Source organism: Sminthopsis crassicaudata, chromosome 1 (genome assembly GCF_048593235.1).
Source record: "Sminthopsis crassicaudata isolate SCR6 chromosome 1, ASM4859323v1, whole genome shotgun sequence".
NCBI classification, from domain to species: domain Eukaryota; kingdom Metazoa; phylum Chordata; class Mammalia; order Dasyuromorphia; family Dasyuridae; genus Sminthopsis; species Sminthopsis crassicaudata.
Window position 1 is genome coordinate 750,393,065 of NC_133617.1, and position 17,184 is coordinate 750,410,248.

The 17,184-nt window shown below is 44.4% G+C and overlaps 1 protein-coding gene and 1 long non-coding RNA gene across 3 annotated transcripts in view; one reads left to right on the forward strand and one right to left on the reverse strand.

The window, feature by feature from the left end:
• Positions 1 to 3,691: 3,691 nt before the first annotated feature.
• LOC141552074 (uncharacterized) lies at positions 3,692 to 8,327 on the reverse strand. Its single transcript, XR_012485050.1, has 2 exons — positions 6,658 to 8,327; positions 3,692 to 6,597 (listed from the first exon to the last, which is right to left on the reverse strand). It is a non-coding gene; the product is annotated as an uncharacterized LOC141552074 (long non-coding RNA).
• The window catches only part of RALA (RAS like proto-oncogene A), a 45,727-nt gene continuing 33,926 nt past the window's right edge, over positions 5,384 to 17,184 (forward strand). Inside the window, exon 1 of one of the 2 annotated variants that reach the window (XM_074284494.1) lies at positions 5,384 to 5,698. The gene's annotated coding sequence lies outside the window, so the exon portion shown is untranslated. Of the gene's footprint in view, positions 5,699 to 6,026; positions 6,101 to 17,184 lie in introns of those variants that run through there. The other variant, XM_074284496.1, reaches the window with a different exon arrangement.

Sequence of the window (17,184 nt, forward strand, 5' to 3'; positions counted from 1 at the left end):
CTGGCTAAGTGTAAGATCAGTTTATGTTTACCTCATCTGATGTTGTTAACAGAGGAAGAAGGAAGGAGAAAACTTCCCAAGTTAAGTACAACAGGCAACAGATAAGACTACTAGAAATTCACAGAACAACAACAAAAAAGCCACCCAAAACACGAGCCAACAATACAATCCCTATCTGCACATCTGTCTAAATCCTAATTTCTCCAGGGGAAATCAATCTTCTAGTTTAAGTAAGGATTGGGATGGTATTTAGAGGGGGTGCCACAAATGAAAAAAAAAAAAAAGCCAGAGTTGTGTTAGGTGTTGCAAACTTTACAATTTATTAGAGAGAAAGAGGGGAAGAGAAAAGAAAAAGAAAGAAAATAATACGAAGTACACAGCTAGGAGGTTTAGTCCAACAAGGTCACCACTTGCTAAGATGATGGTATCTGAGAAGAAGGGATATGTATGGTTGAAGAAGTGAAGCAGATATGTAGGTGTTCACAATGAATGATTTTGTCAGTAAAATAAGAGAGATGAGGATTCTGGGGAAGGGGCATGACTCTGATGGCTTTCAGAAAAATGAGGAAGTTTCTAAATGAAAATTTTGGAGATGGGATCAAACCAAGCAAGGAAGAATAAAAGTATTGCCATTTAGAACCAAAGACATTGTTGACTTTAGATGACCTCAATTTGTGGTGGATGAGTGACTTGCCCAGGGTCATACACCCAATAAGTGTCTGAGGCTGGATTTGATCTGGAGGATTCCTTAGGATACTCTGTGGACTAACATATAGGTGCCCAGAGTCGATCAGTATGATAGTGTTAATTCTTCCTCTAGTGTTTAACAACTGTAGGATGTGATCAAAAGAGAAGGCGGTTGCTGGAGGTGAGGATTAGTAGTGAAATAATGACCAAGGGTACAAGGAGATGTAGAGTTAAATTTATCAAGAAAGTGGTGGGAGGAAAGTGAGACAGGGTTACTGGACTGAGAGAGCAAGGTGGGATAGGGATTGAGGCTGCAATAAGGATGACCAATAAATTTAGGAGGAATGAAATAGATGAAAAGAAATTCTAGATGAACTAAAAACAATGGATAGAATTTTAGAGTAACACTAAAGAAATAAAGTCTAACTCTAATTAAATCCCTTCTTTTCAAGGATGTAAATATAATTCTCATGTTGCAAAGAATTTCCAGTGAGGAAATTCCATCTCTGAATGCAGATCAGCCACTTTTTCTGCCACTTAAGGAGGGGTTGTCTGGGACCATGACAGATTCAAGGGCCAGTCCAGGGTCATATAATAAAATGAGATGGAGGTGGACTGTGAATCTAAGTCTCCCTGAGAGACACCAAGGCTGCCTCTCACAAATCATTTTCTTTGGGGGTGTAAGGGATCCAAAGGACATGGAACAAAAAGGCTCAGAATCCCGCAGTGGACTCTCAATCCAAAAATAATTTGACAAGACAATGAAAATGCTTTCATATGATAACAGTAGGCAGTAGTGAATCTTACATTAATAACACTTCACTCTTTTAAGTAAACATATATTAATTAGCAAGCACACAGAGCAAGTGCTCACAAGTAGTCAGAAAAAGAAGGACACTCTCAAGGTAAATCTTAAGAACTTTAGACTTGATTATATGACATGGGAGACCCTGGCACAGGACGGCCCAGCATTGCATGCCCTCATACTATGCTCTGTGAGCAGATGAAATAACTCTGACAAAACAGGAAATGTATAAAGTTACAGAATCCACCCCAAATGTTTATGGGGACTATTGGTGTCCAACCTGTTGCACAGCATTCTAAGCTCTTAATAAATGTCATTTTGATCTTCTTCCAAATGAAGAGTAGCCACCAACCAACCCTTTACTAATAAGTTATGAAGTGGTTTTGAATACAATCAAAATTAAGTTCAACAAAAAAGCCAAAGATTATTTTTATTTTTATTTTTTTTTAGCAGAAGCCTTGATATCTTCTCTTGGTAAATGTTCAGATTCAGTTGTGCTCCTGGGGATTAGTGCTCATTGTTAATAATATGTCCTTTCAGTAATACCTTTCATCCAGGAACCTCAAAGAGCTTTTCAAACATTAATTTGTTATGTCTCATAATATCCCTGTGAGATAGAGCAGCAGAAGGTTATTATTATCTCAGTTGTATAGCAAGAGAATCTAGGGCACAGAAAGGTTGCGACTTTCTTAGGGTCACAAAGTGGGGATAGAAAAGTGAGGATACATTGCATTTTATTTTCTCATTCTCCATATAGTGGGGGCATTACAATAAATTATAACAGTAGGAGTGTGACAATTTAGTTAGGCTGCATTCTAGGGAAATGATTTGAATAAGAAAATGGTCTAGCAATAGACGAGTCAATTCATAGTGATGAATTTGCTCTTACTAGCATGAGAACGTAAGCAGGGAGCCCCTTTTCAGTGTTTCTTCTGGAGGATGGTCTGCTGCTTTAGCACTTAGCATTTTTTTTGTTTGGGGCTACCCTCCATGTGCGAGGCAAGCAGAGCTGTTTTTTTGTTTGTTTGTTTGTTTTTGCTAATAATGTGTCATTTTTGCCTTTTCTTAAACATTATCTCTTTATTTTCAAAATACATGCAAAGATAGTTTTCAACATTCACCCTTGCAAAACCATATCTTTCTCCTTCTTCCCCTCCCTAGACAGCAAACAATCCAATATAGGTTAAATGTGCAATTCTTCTCAACATATTTCCAAATGAATCATGCTGCACAAGAAAATAAGATCAAAAAGGAAAAACAAAACAAAACAAACAAACAAACAAACAAACAAAAAAAAACACGAGGGAAAAAAAGCCAAGCAAACAACAAAGTTGAAAATACTATGTTGTGATCCACATTCACTGTCCATACTCCTCTCTGATGCATATGGCTCTCTCCATCACAAGTCTATTGGAATTGGCCTGAATCACTTCACTTTTGGGAGGAGCCATATATGCCACAATTGATAGTCACATTATTTTGCTGTTGCTGTGTACAGTGTTCTTTTAGTTCTACTCCCTTCACTTAGCATCGATTTGTGTAAGTCTCTCCAGGCCTCTCTGAAGTCAGCTTGCCCATCATTTCTTATAGAATAATATTCCACCACATTCATGTCCCTAACTTATCTAGCCATTCTCCAACTGATGGGCCTCCACTCAGTTTCCAGTTCCCTGTCACTACAAACATTTTTGCGCAGGTGGGTCCTTTTCCCTTTTTTATGATCTCTTTAGGATACAGACCCAATAGAATTGTTGCTAGATCAAGGGAATGCAGTGACCTTTGGACATAGTTCCAAAATGCTCCCCAGAACGGTTGGATCAGTTCATAACTCCAACAATGTATTAGGCCCAGTTTTCCCACACCCCCTCCAGCATTTGTCATTTTTTCCTATCATTTTAGCCAATCTGGAAGGCATGAAGTGGTACTAGAGTTGTCTTATTTTGCATTTCTCTAATTGTGATTTAGAGCACCTTTTCTATGACTAGAAATGGTTTTAATTTCATCTGAAAATTGTTCCTATTTTTTGACCATTAACCAATTGAGAAGGGCTTGTATTCTAATAAATTTAAGTCAGTTTTCTATTTTAGAAATGCCTTTATCCGACCACCCCTCCCCTATTTTCTGCTTCCCTTTTAACGTTAGCTGCATTGGTTTTGCATGTACAAAAACTTTTTAACATAAAAATTTTCCATTTCATAATGTTTTTTAGTTCTTTGGTCATAAATTCCTTCCTTCTCCATAGATCTGAGAGGCTAAATTATCCCTTGTTCTTCTGATTTCCTTCTAGTATCACCCTTTCTATTTAAACCATGAGCCTATCTGAACCTTCTTTTGGTGGTCTTGGTCAGTGCTCAGTTTTTGCCATACTATTTTTCAATTTCTGTCAAATAGTGAGCTCTTATCCCAGAAGCTGGCGTCCTCGAGTTTGTCAAACGCCAGATTACTGCAGTCAATGACTAGTGTATCTTGGGAAGCTAAACTGCCATTTTCTGGCCAGTAGCCAACGGTTTTGATGACCTTTGCTTTATACTATGGTTTGGAGTCTGGTACAGTCGGGCCACCTACATTTGCATTTTTTTCATCGATTCCCTTGAAATTCTTAGCCTTTTCTTCCAGATAAATTGGTATTTCTAGCTCCATCATTTCTTGGCCGTCTTGGCCCTGGTTGGGTAGTTTAGGCAGAACTGTCATTATTATAGTAGCTCGGCCTCCCCGGGAGAGCTGACATTCTTCCATTGTTTAGCTCCAACAGTGCGGAAAGTGTCTTGTGACTGCGCTCCCATAGCTCCTGGCTTTGCCTTGGCAGGGGGACTCCGGGGTATTTTACATTATCCAGTTACTTAAATGTTCTTTCTCTGTCTCCTGCGGCACAACTTTGTGGAGAACATAGAAATGCCAATAATTCACACGGATTTATTTTGCATTTTGCCGCTTGGGGAAAATTGTTTCTTCCGCCTTGAGTTGATCCTCTGGGTCTCAGCTGCTCCTTCTTCCCAAGGCCCGCTCGTCCGGCTCAGCTGCTGGGGCAGCTTCCCTCGGCCCTCCACAGTGTGGGCCCGGTATTGGCAGCACAGAGGGGCGGCCGGGCTTCACCTTTCGGCGTTTGTGCCACGTGAATGGAGCAGGGGCTGGCTGGGGCACCCCCCCCCGCCAGCAAGGACCCACGGGGCCCCCTTGGATGATAGATAAAAGGCAGTGGAAGCTCCGCGGGCCAGTCCTAGCGGCTCCTGCCGGTCTGAGGGGGCCTGCAGAGGCCTGCAGCCTTTCCTAAGTTACTCATTGGGGGAGGGGTGGATGGGGCAAGTCCATTCCCCTTCTCTGGCCTCAGTTTCTTCATCTGTTCAAGGACCGTCTGAGTCTCGAGATTTTACTCCTCTTCCTCTCCCCCTCTCCGACAGTGGGGCAGGAAGCGCACGCGCAGTTAGAGCCACTGGCCAACTACTTCTGATCCCTTGTCTCCACATCCCCTCCCCCCGCCCCCTGGCTGGCTCTGCTCCTCGGCTGCGGACCCTCCGAGCTGCCGGGGCCTCATTTTCCACCCAGCTGAAGGAAGATGGGATGACACTGGGGAGGGGAGAAGGTCCATCTTGATGGACCAAGCCACAGCACAACGCAGGACGGGGATCCTCTCGACGCACAAGATGGCGATGGCCCCGGAGAAGCACGAGTCCTAAGCGGGCGAGGACGTCCGGACGTCAGTGACATCAGCATCCGGGAATCTCGATTGGGATTCTGGCGCCCAGCCGCCTCGGGGACTGCGCTGACGTCACCACTGCGCAGGGGGAGGGGAGGGACTTTCCAGCGGGCTAGGACGCTCGCACCTGCGCAGAAGGGTCCGGCGCACCACATTTCTCTCCCCCACCCAACCCCCGCCCTCCACCGAGGGCGGGGCGACGAGCAGGGTTCCCATCATTGTTCTCCAGCGGGGCTCGGGGCTCGGTCCCGGTCTTGGTCCTGGTCGTGCGCTCCGCCGGAAGTCGCTCCCAAGCTAGGGGCCCCCTCCCCGGTGGTGCGACCCCAGCCCTCGCGCCCCGGAAGCGATCGGCGGCGGCGGCGGCGGTGGCGGCTGCCAGGAGGAGCCCCGAGCTGTCTGGCTCCGGTCCCGGCCCCGCAGCAGCGGCGGCGGCGGCAGTGGCGGCGGCGGCCTCAGCCTCACCCCGGCCGGCCGTGCGTGCGTGCCCGCCTCCGCTCCCCGGCCGGCTGCAGGTGAGCGCGGGCTCGCGGGGCGCCGGGCGGTGGGTGTGTCCGGGCCGGGCCAGGCCTCGGGAGCGCGGCCCGAAGGTCACCCCGCCCGCGCCGGGGCATTCATTAGGCGCCTGCTGAGTGCAGGGCGCGGTGGGGGAGGACGGGGAAGGAGGTAAAAAGAGGAAAGGGGTGTACCTCCCGCAGGGGGAGGGGCAGAGGCGCCGCATCCATCCTTTAAGTGCCTTCTGGGTGCCAGACTGGGGGGCGGGGGAGGGGGTGTCCCTCTCTGGGGGATGGAGAGGAGAGCCGCAGCATCCGTCCATCCATTAGGCTCCTTCTGTGTGCCTGGGCTCCGCGAGGATCTAGGAAGAAAGAGACTCCTTTCCTTCGGGCGTTGGGGAGAGGAGCCGCAGCATCCACCCAGTAGGCGCCTGCTGTGTGCCGGGTTAGGGAGGCGAGGGAGGAAGAAGGTCCCTCTTTTGCAGAGGGTGGGGAAGGACCGCAGCATCCATTCATTAAGCGCCTGCTGTGTGCCAGGCTGGGCGGAAGGGGGGAGGAAAAGTGCGCCCCTCCTTAAGCAGGGGAAGAGCCGCAGCATTTATTCATTAAGCTCCTGCTGTGTGCAGGGCTCGAAGAGGCCGTTCCTTTTGTAGGGTAATGGAGAACCACAGTTTCCGTTTAGCGCCTGCTGTGTACCCAGCTCCCGTGGGTCCCAAGGAGGAAAGGGGCGGCCCCTTCGGGTCTGGGGGGGGCGATCGCAGCATCCTTCCATTAATCCCCTGCTGTGTGCTCGGCTCGCTGGGGGGACAGGGCAGGTCTCCCGGGAAGGGGAGTACAGAGCAAGCCCTCGGCCGCTCGTGTCTGCGGGTCCGTGTGGAACCCGAGTGCTGCCTTCTCCCCCCTCCCCCCCCCAGGTTCCCCTTTACCGGGCCACAGATCTCCATTCCGGGCTGAGGTTGGGCCGCACACTCCCCACCCACCCCCGCCCTTCCCCGGAGCTCCCGGGGCTGAGGAATCCCCTAGAGATGGCTAAGGCTCTGGCAGGGGGGAGGGAAAAGGAGGGGCGGCTTCCCGAGGCCTCCTGGGGGAAGGGGAGGCAGCCCGGCCCTGGGTGTGGGCGCTGCTGGACTGTTTGCTTTAGAGGAAACGGGGAGGGGAGGGGCAGCTTCCCCGGTCCCCGGATACCGGGCGGCCAGGGGCTCCGGCGCGCCCGGAGGACTGGAGCCCGTTCCGGGCGAGGGGAGACAGGCCTGGCTCACGGGGACCTTCCGGGCTGCGGCTTAAAGGCCGAGAATCCTCCCCAGGTCCCTCCCCGCCGGCCTCGGCCCCCAACCTGAATTTCTCCCGAGCTCCGGGGCCACACCCTAGTGAAACCCACAAGCTGTCGCTTGATAGATCCTTGCAGTGTTCTTAAAAACCCCTAACGGGCCGGGCTGGAGCTGCGGGGGGCTCAGGCCATTCGGGCTTTGATTTATTTCCAGCTGAGAGAAAATTGGCCGGCGGGTCCTTTCTGCTTGTGTCCCAGGCGATTCCGGGGCAGCGGCAGAGTGCGAGCACACGGTTGGGTCGGGAGAGGAGAGCCGGCTTCTAACTCTGCCGGGGTAGACGCAGGACCGCCAGTTTGCCCATCCCTAGGACGGGCTGAGGATGCTCCGAGGAAAGACTCAGCTCCCAGGGATGTTGAGTTCCAATAATAGAATCTCTCGGTCCCGTGTAGACTTTAACAGAGCTGGTTTACACTAGTTATCGGTAAAGCAACTTAGATGTGTAACTAAAATCTGAGGCCGGAAGAGAGCCTCCCAGCAGGGATTTATTTGGCTGCATTCTATTTCGGGTTAAGATTTATAAGTTATCCCGGGAAAAGGGTGCCTTTAGCTTCATGGTTGCAATTAAATTGTGGAAGGGAAAAGATGCCACATTTATCTCCTGGGTGTGAGCAGACTGGCTTTGAGGTCACATGTGTGATGGATGTTCCTCCCCACAGTCATTTGCTCCTTTGGCTAATTATCTTCTGCTCAGTTGTGGAAAATAGCGAGGGCTTTTATTTGTCTCTTGGAATTGAGCCTATGGAAGAGGAGAAAGTGTGAGAACATTTCAGAATGGACACTGGCGAGGGCCTTGACGGTGGGTGATCGGTTCTAGTCTTTCTCTCTCCGAGATGACCAAAGTAACAGCACGACTTAGAAAGGGGAGACGGGGTCTGACTGGCTGATCGGTCACCACCAGCTTGGAAGGCTCTGTCAGGGCTGGCGCTGTTGGTTGGGATCCTCAGAAAGGGCACATGTCACTTTGCTTTTGAGCTGCTGCAGTCCTGCTTTGCTCATAGGGCAGAGCACCTTCTAGGATGGGATCTTGGGCCTGTGTCTCCCATGTCATAACCTTGAGAATGTCCTTGAGTAGCTTCTTTCCACTGCCCTGTGTGAGTTCTCCACAAAATAAGCTTTTAGGGAAATACATAGGCCAATTAAACAACATGGCAGTTCAGCTGGAGAAGGACCTTCGTGCCCAGTGCCTTACCTTGCCAGGTGATCTTCAGAATCTTCCCAAGACAGTTCAATGGAAGTGATTCAGAAAGCCATTAAGACTTTTTGGATAATGGTTTAAAATATAGGCGTGACAGGCTCTTGACTGGAGTTAGGGCTAGGAAAAAGATTTCCAAGGGCTGTTAGAAGGAAATGAGAAGTGTCTATGGGGCAGCTAGGGGGCGCAGTGGGTAGAGCACCAGCCTGAATTCAGGAGGACCTGAGTTCAAATTTGATCTCAGACACTTAACACTTCCTAGCTGTGTGACCCTGAGCAAGTCACTTAACCCCAGCCTCAGGAAAAAAAAAAAGAGAGAGAGAAGCAGCTAAACACTCTGAGAGTAGCTCCAGAGGAGGGAGAGCTGCCCAAAGGTGCAATTTCCAGGAGAAGCCCGAGCTTTGGGTGGTAACAAGAACATCAAATGGGGCACCTGATTTTCTTGGCAGCCTCGAAACCCGTAGTGGGTTCAGAAGGACCAGACTCGATCCTTGAGTTCAGCTAAACTCATAAAATCTGAAGAAACAGGATGGATCAAAGGGATGATAGCAGTAAGTGTGGAGAGGCACAGAGACCAGAGCTGGGAAGCCTGGTGGGGAGTTCTGGGGTGAAAAGGAAGGGAACTGAGAGTGAATAGGCCTGAAAGACAACTTGGGTAGAAGGAAGAAGTGTGGGAAACAGAATGTAGCCTTGGCAAGACAGCATTGTGTAGTAAGAACCAACTAAAACTAGTTGCTTCTAGTGCAGAAAACAGCTGGTTTTAGGAAAGGATCATGGTGGGGAGAAAAGGTGTAGCTGCATGAGGGATGGAGTTCACACCGAGCTTTGAGGGGAATCAGGAATTCCCAGAAGCAGAAGAATGGAGGAAGGAGGAAGAGTTACTGAAGGGAGGCCATCCTAGACCTAGGGAGTCTCCCATGTAAAGGCACCCACTAGGAAGACAAGGAAATGTATTTGAAAGACACATTTGGCTGACCGTGCATATGGCTGACAGGTAGATGGAGCAAGGGAGGGAAGGACTTTGGACACAAACAGGAAATGGTATTTGATCCTGGTACCAATGGGGAAGTATTACACTATTACTACCACAGCTCATGAAGATGCACAGAAAAGGTTCTCACACCCAATGTCAGAAAAATGATAGGATCTCCTCAGTGCAAATGGCATTTAAGGAAGACTTTCCTATGGGCTTTCCTTTGGCCGTCATTGTCTTTCTAGTTCTCTTGCACTTCAAACCCATCTTGTGACCCCCCAGTAGTTTGGGAGCAACTCAGGAGTTGGTGCCCTCTTTTCTGTTGGAAGTAAGCATATCACAAATACTTTTTCATTTTGGAGGTCTTCATCTGGACATCTGGAATTCTTCCTCTGCCATAATAACCAGAGGTGATAAAGTATTGTCTTGCCTTGATGATTGCATCCTTCTGGTGCTTTAGGAAGTGATTAGAGTACCTTTTGCTTCTCTGGACTGAATGAATTATGACCAATTTTGAATGATTTTAGAGAAGTAGAAACTGGCTCCTCTGTGGAGAAGTGGCTGTTTTAAATTACTAATTGTAAAGGAGAGAAAAGCTTATATACCCTAGATTTGAGTGTGGTAGATTGATTTCAAGGAGCTTCAGAGAAAAGGTGGGTAGGATGGCATGGTCTCAAATTCTTTTATATTATTATTATTAATTAAAGCTTTTTATTTTCAAAATATATGCATGGATAATTTGTCAACATTGACCCTTGCAAAACCTTGTGTATCCAGATTTTGCCCCTTTCCTCCTCCTCCTTCCCCTTGGTGGCAAGTAATCCAATATATATTAAACATTTAAAAATATATATTAAATCCAAAATATGCCTACATCTTTATATGCTGCACAAAAAAAAATCAGATCAAAAAGGAAAAAAATGAGAAAAAAAATAAAATTGCAAGCATACAACAAAAACCGTGTTGTGATCTACATTTAATTCCTATAATCCTCTCTTTGGGTCTAGATGGCTATCAGCATCACAAGATCATTGGAAATGGCCTGAATCATTTCATTGTTGAAAAAAGATTGTCAGAATTGATCATCTTATAATCTTCTTGTTGCCATGTCCAATGATCTGGTTCTGCTCATTTCACTTAGCATCAGTCCATGTAAGTCTCTCTAGACCCCATAATTTCTTACTATGGAATAATAATATTTCATGACATTCATAAACCATAACTTATTTAGCCATAACTCAACTGATGGGCATCCACTCAGTTTCTAGTTTCTTGCCATTACAAAAAAGGGCTGCCACAAACATTCTTGCACATCTGGGTCTCTTTCCCTCTTTTATAATCTCTTTGGGATACAAACCTAATAGAAACACTGCTGGGTCAAAGGATATGCACAGTTTAATAGCCCAGAATGATAGGATCAGTTCACAACTCCACGAACAGTGTATTAATGTTCCAGTTTTCCCACATCCCTTCCAACATCCTTATCTTTTCCTGTCATCTTAGCCAATCTGAGAGGTGTGTATTGGTATCTCAGAATTGTCTTAATTTGTATTTCTCTGATCAATAGTGATTTAGAGCATTTTTTCATATGACGAGAAATGATTTCAATTTTTTTATCTGAAAATTGTCTGTTCATCTCCTTTGACCATTTGTCAATTAAAGAATAGCTTAAATTCTTATAAGTTTGAGTCAATTCTCTCTATATTTTTGAAATGAGGCCTTTATCAGAATCCTTGAATGTAAAAATGTTTTTCCAGTTTATTGCTTCCCTTCTTGTCTTATCTGCATTAGTTTTGTTTGTACAAAAACTTTTAAACTTAATGTAATCAAAATTATCTATTTTGTGATCAGTAATGTACACCAATTCTTCTTTGGCCACAAATTCCTTCTTTCTCCACAGATCTGAGTGGTAAACTATCTTGTTCTTCTAATTTGCTTATAATATCACTATGTTCAAATCATGAACCTGCTATTAGGTGTGGGTCAGTGCCTAATTTCTGCCATACTAGTTTCCAATTTTCCCAGCAATTTTTATCAAATAGTGAGTTCTTATTCCAAAAGCGGGGGTCTTTGGGTTAGTTAAGTACTAGATTACTATAGTCATTGACTAGTTTGTCTTGTGTACCTAACCTATTCCACTGATCGACTGCTCTAGTTCTTAGCCAGTACCAAATGGTTTTGATGACCTCTGCTTTATATTACAGTTTTAGATCTGGTAGAAAGAGGCTACCTTCATTTGTTTTTTCTTCATTAATTCCTTTGAAATTCTTGACCTTTTGTTCTTCCAGATGAATTTTGTTATTAATTTTTTTAGATCAGTAAAATAATTTCTCGGGAGTTTGATTTGTATGGCACTGAATAAGAAGATTAAGTAGTATTTGTCATTTTTCTTATGGTGTAATGATGATACACATACACAGAGCACATTAGTTCACCTTCTCCTTGGCCTTGAGGGTAGGTCAGGCCTCTGCCAGGAAGCTCTGGTTTGAAGTGCCGCTTCTGACCCCCGCTTTGTTAGCCCAGGCTGGTGGCTGGTCCTCTGGATGCCCCAGGAGTGTTCTGTGCCTACTAGTTGGTGCCAGGCCTTGGCTAATCGCCTTGTGATTTCCTCACCTGGGAAGTCCAGTCTGGCAGGAAGATTCCCCTGGTGAGTCATCAGTCTTGTCTGAGGCTCTGACTCTCACAGGATGTGCCCACCGGATTTCTTGGGTCAAAGGTGGGTAGAGTTCAGCTGTCACTCCTGGTTAATTTTCCAGAATGGTGATCTCCAGAACCGGTATCTCTGTCTGCATCATCTTTGCCAGTTCAGAGGATGTCAATTGGTCCTTTGGACTTTTCCATTTGCTCTTTCTTGTGATTTGGTGCAATCTTTCAAATGGATGTTGACAAATGACCTGTACAGGCAGAAATGCAGGTCATGGTGGATGAAGACATCGGGTAAGAGGTGCCAAGTGCACAAAGGTTCTAAATGAGGCTGATAGAATTCTTTGAACAAGAGGAAGGAGCCTGTAGCTAGAGGAGAGGGCAAGGGCACAAGTGCGAGCTGCTGCTGCTTTCACTGCCCGATGAGGATGGGAAGGAAAATGCCTGACACACAGTGGGTGCTTAATAAATGCTTGCTGATAGCTATGAATCTGACTTAATGTGAAGGTGAGGCACAGTCTCCTTATTCTAGTGCCTTCCTGCTATTTCCTTTTCATCCTGAGTATAAAGTGCTTTGTATTTGTGAGTTTCCTGGGACCAGGGACCATCCCCTTTCTTTATATCCTTGGCACCAAGCACAGTGCCCCTCACATGCTATGCACTTATTAAATGCTTCGTTTGGCTGAGTACTGTGTGCATTTAAGGCATTAGAAATGAACTAATTCTACCTCCTGGGGTTCCTGAGTCACTGTCATTTTGTAGAAAGATGGTAGAGAACAGGAGAGGTGTTTGTAGGCCTGTAGAATGGCAGGTTCCATGAGTTTTTGTTGCTTTTTTAAATGGGAAAGGAATAGAATCTATACAACTTTAGGCCTGTGATCAACTGAGATTCCTAGTAAAACTCTAAAACTTATTATTAAGGGAATGATAAAGTGAACCTATAGAAGAAGAAGCTTTGATCACAATGAGCCAGCCAACTTCATCGAAGACAGGTTGGGCCACTCCTTGGCTCATTTCCTTTTTTGAAGATAGTACCATGACATGGATTCCTCTCTGGTTAAATGATCAGGCACCACGACTAGTCCTTAATGTTTTGCTAGGAAGGAGATTTCCCATGGACTGTTGCTGGTATCTATAATTTTTTCTCCATGACTTCCATCTTAGTCTTGACTTCATTTCCGTTTCCACTCTGATGCTCCTTGCCTCCTCAGTATCCTTAACTGCCTTGCCTCTCTCTTTTTTTTAAATTAATTTTTATAATTATAACATTTTCTTTGACAGTACATATGCACAGGTCATTTTTTTTTTTTTACAACATTATCCCTTGTACTCCCTTCTGTTCCGAGTTTTTCCCCTCCTTCCCTCCACCCCCTCCCCTAGATGGCAGGCATTCCCATACATATTAAATATCTTATAGTATATCCTAGGTACAATATATATGTGAAGAACCGCATTTTGTTGTTGTTGTTGCAAAGGAAGGATGGTATTCACAAGGTAAAAATAATCTGGGAAGAGAAACAAAACAAAAACAAACAAACAAAAAAAAAACCCCAATGCTCTCAGTTTACACTCATTTCCCAGTGTTCCTTTTCTGGATGTAGCTGATTCTGTCCATCATTGATCAGTTGGAATTAGATCAGCTCTTCTCTATGTTGAAGAAATCCACTTCCATCAGAATACATCCTCATACAGTATCATTGTTGAAGTGTATAGTCCTGGTTCTGCGTGTTTCACTCAGCATCAGTTGATGTAAGTCTCTCCAAGTCTCTCTGTATTCCTCCAGTTGGTCATTTCTTACAGAACAATAATATTCCATAACATGCCTTCTCTTCTGACTGGAGGAGGAAACAGTAAGCTCTGCCCAAAGTCTCCCTTTGTGATGGGGTCAGACTTTCCCAATCAACTTCATTCGCCATTAGCTCTGCTTGGTTTCAATTTTGAACCTCACTGAGTATCCTTTGGAGGCCTCCTGTCTCCTTGGCATCCTCAGCCCTGCACAGTGCCTAGAACATCGTAGCCACTTAATAAGGAGACTATCAATAACTTATAAGATTTTCTATTCCCAGACTTGTATTCCATTTGTTTTTGGGGGGAGGGGAGTTGAGGAGAAAGTGTTTTTCCAGGAATCTGCTGTGTGATCCCAAAAGGATTCCATGGTATTTTGGAAAACCACAGAGTTTTTTGGGAAAATAATCTTGACACAGGGCTCAAAAACTTTCTCAATGACATGTCAGAAAAGGTTTTTTGCCTGTCAGATATATAAGAAATAAACACTCCAGTAAGTCCTTGGCCACTGGCCAGGGGAAGATGGGACTTTTGGCTAGGTCCCTCCTGCGTCAGAAAATAGACTAGAAATTGAGACCTTGATCTTGACCAAGACCTGAAGTTTGCTTGAGGGAGGTGGCGGGATGGGGGGTGGGGTATCATTTGTTGTGAGGTAATGCCATTCGCTGCTTTCTGCCTAAGCAGAAGCAGATGCAAAATTCCTGTTAAGCCCAAAATGTACCTTGATATGCCTAATATAACCAATCTATATTCCCTATACATCAGGACAAATGGGCACTTTTGAAACTTTTAACTATATAATGAAGTGGAGAGAATTCTGCATTGAGGCAGGATCTGGGGCTAAATCCCTGGCTGGGCGCATGACTGGCTCTGTGGTTATGAGCATTACCTTGGAGCAATGAGCCGGGCCCTATGGGTAATGTGAGCTGGGCTGAAGGGGACCTGCTGGGTCCTTTCTAGCTCTCTTATCTGTGATCTGGGATTATGGAAATCAGAGCTTAAAAGAGCAATTAGCTTCTACCTTTGGAAGCGTTCTCAGGGTGATATCAGGTGATTTAGGTGCTCCTACAGCCCTTCCAATTCTGAGGTTCTGTGTGGCTCTTGACAGAGGTGGTGTTTGGCTTCTCCACAGACTCTGCCATTTTAAAAAAAGGAAAGAAAGAATAAAAAACTTACCCACCTACTATGTGCCAGTACTGTGCTGAGCACTAAGCAAACATTCCCTCCCTGGATGCTCACAACTATCCTGTGAGCAAGATGCTATTATTATTCCTATTTTGTAATTGAATAAATCCAAGCAAACAAGTTAAGTTTTTAACATCTAGGGTCACAAAGCTAGGAAGTTCTGGGCCTGGATTTGAATTCATAATTTCCTGACTCTAGTCTAGCACTCCAGCCTTTTGAGGCTGTAAATATACACTGTAAGTACCTACATGTGGCACATGTGTGTCGATACAATGAATGCGTGTGATTATATAAATATTGAATTTCTTTGTAAATCCTGTGCAATTACAGGTTTATTTGCCCAGCATCTAGTTGGGAGGAAGCTGACTGGCTCAGAATTGGGTCACAGTAGAGTTTGAAATCGATGGCTTGCTTTTCTTGGACTCTGCCATAAAGAGTCCTCAAGATTAACTAGAAGCTCAGGGGGGGGTGGTTAAGGGAAGGGAAGAGCTCCTGTTAGAAAAGTGATCCATGATAGAACCGTGCAGGGTATCCATAGGAACTCTGGAAGGCTCACCTGAAACCTGATGCCCCCATGTGCCTGGGCAGTCACATGCTGGTCCCTGCAGGATAGGAGATCATCTGCTTTTCTGTGGAGAAGTTGTACTGCAGGGCTGCTTTCTCCCCTCTTTGGATTGTAAAGAAATCATTGAACTTAATTAGTCAACTTTTTGTGAACATCTATCTTAAGAGACTTCAGCCAATAGTATTTTCACTTTAGTGGGATATGCACTGAGGAAACCAGGGGCAGTGCAAAGACTCCAATCAAGGTGGGATATAAGGTGGTCTTTTCTTTTCCCACTTAATAGTATTTGGCTTTTTTCAATTATATGTGTCTTGGGGTTTTAAAGGGTTTTTTTGGGGAAGTGATTGGGGTTAAGACTTGCCCAGCATCTGAAGTATTAAGTATCTGAGGCCAGATTTGAGCTCAGGTTCTGACAACAGAGCTGAGGCTCTATCCACTGCACCATCGGGCACTTCAATTACATGTGAAGATCATGTTCACCATTCATTTCTTATAAGATTTTGAGTTCCAAACTTTTCTTCTTCCTTTCTCCTTCCTCAAAACAGCAAGCAATCTGATGTGGGATATACATGTACAGTCTTGCCATCCATAGCTGCTGTGCTTTCTATGCTTTGGAGATAAGTTTAAAAACAAGGGGCTTGTCAGTTCATCCTGATGATCCAAGTAGCATTCTTACACACTTTTAAGATATGAAGAATATCTAAGAGGGAGAGTGAGGGTGGCTGTGGGTGTACACATATCATTTTGCTGTGTTGGGTCTGCGGGTACTGCCATGAGGAAAAAGTGAATCATCTAGATAAAAAGCTGTGATGATGGTAGACTCCCTCCCCCCACATACTTTCACATATTTGGTCATTCTTTGGTCCTTGAGTTTTTATAAACCTGCATTCTATCTTTCTTTTTTCCCAGTTTTATATTTATTAATATGAACAGTTTTTAACATTCATTAAAAATTTTTTTTTGAGTTCCAAATTCTTTCCCTCATTGAGAAGCAAGCAAATATATATATATATATATATATATATATATATATATATATATATATATATATATATATATATATATATATATATATATATATATATATATATATATATATATATATATATATATATATATATATATATATATATATATATACACATGAATTTATGCTGAAAGTACAAGCCTTCAGATTTGTCTTCACTCATTGTATTGCTTAGAATAGCTAAATATTCACAGTTGATTGCTGTTACTGTATACAATGTTCTCCAGGTTGTACTCACTTTGCATCAGTTTTTAGAAATCTTTGTAGGTTTTTCTGAGTTCATTCTGCCCATCATTTCTTATAGCACCATAGTGTTCCATCACAACCATTTACAACTTGTTCAGCCATTTCCTCATTGATGAACATTCCCTCAATTTCCAATTATTTGCCACCACACAAAGAACTCCTGTAAATATTTTTGTCCTTTTCCTTTTTTTGGGGGGGGGGAATCTCCTTAGGGTGCAACCCTAGTAGCAATATTGCTGAGTCAAAGTTTTATGCAGTTTTTTAGTCCTTTGGGCATAGTTCTAAATTGCTCTCCAGAGTAGTAGGATCAGTTCATAGTTTCACCAATTCAGTTTTCCCACATCCCTTCCTACATTTGTTACTGATAGATATGAGATGGTACTTTAGAGTTGTTTTATTAATTTGCATTTTTCTAATCCATAATAATTTGAACATTTTTTAAAAATATAATTATAGATAAGCTTTGATTTCTTTTTCTGAAAACTGCCTGTTCATATCTTTCAGGTCTCTGTATATTTCAGAATGAGGCCTTTATCAGAGAAATTTGCTGTAAATTTTTTTTT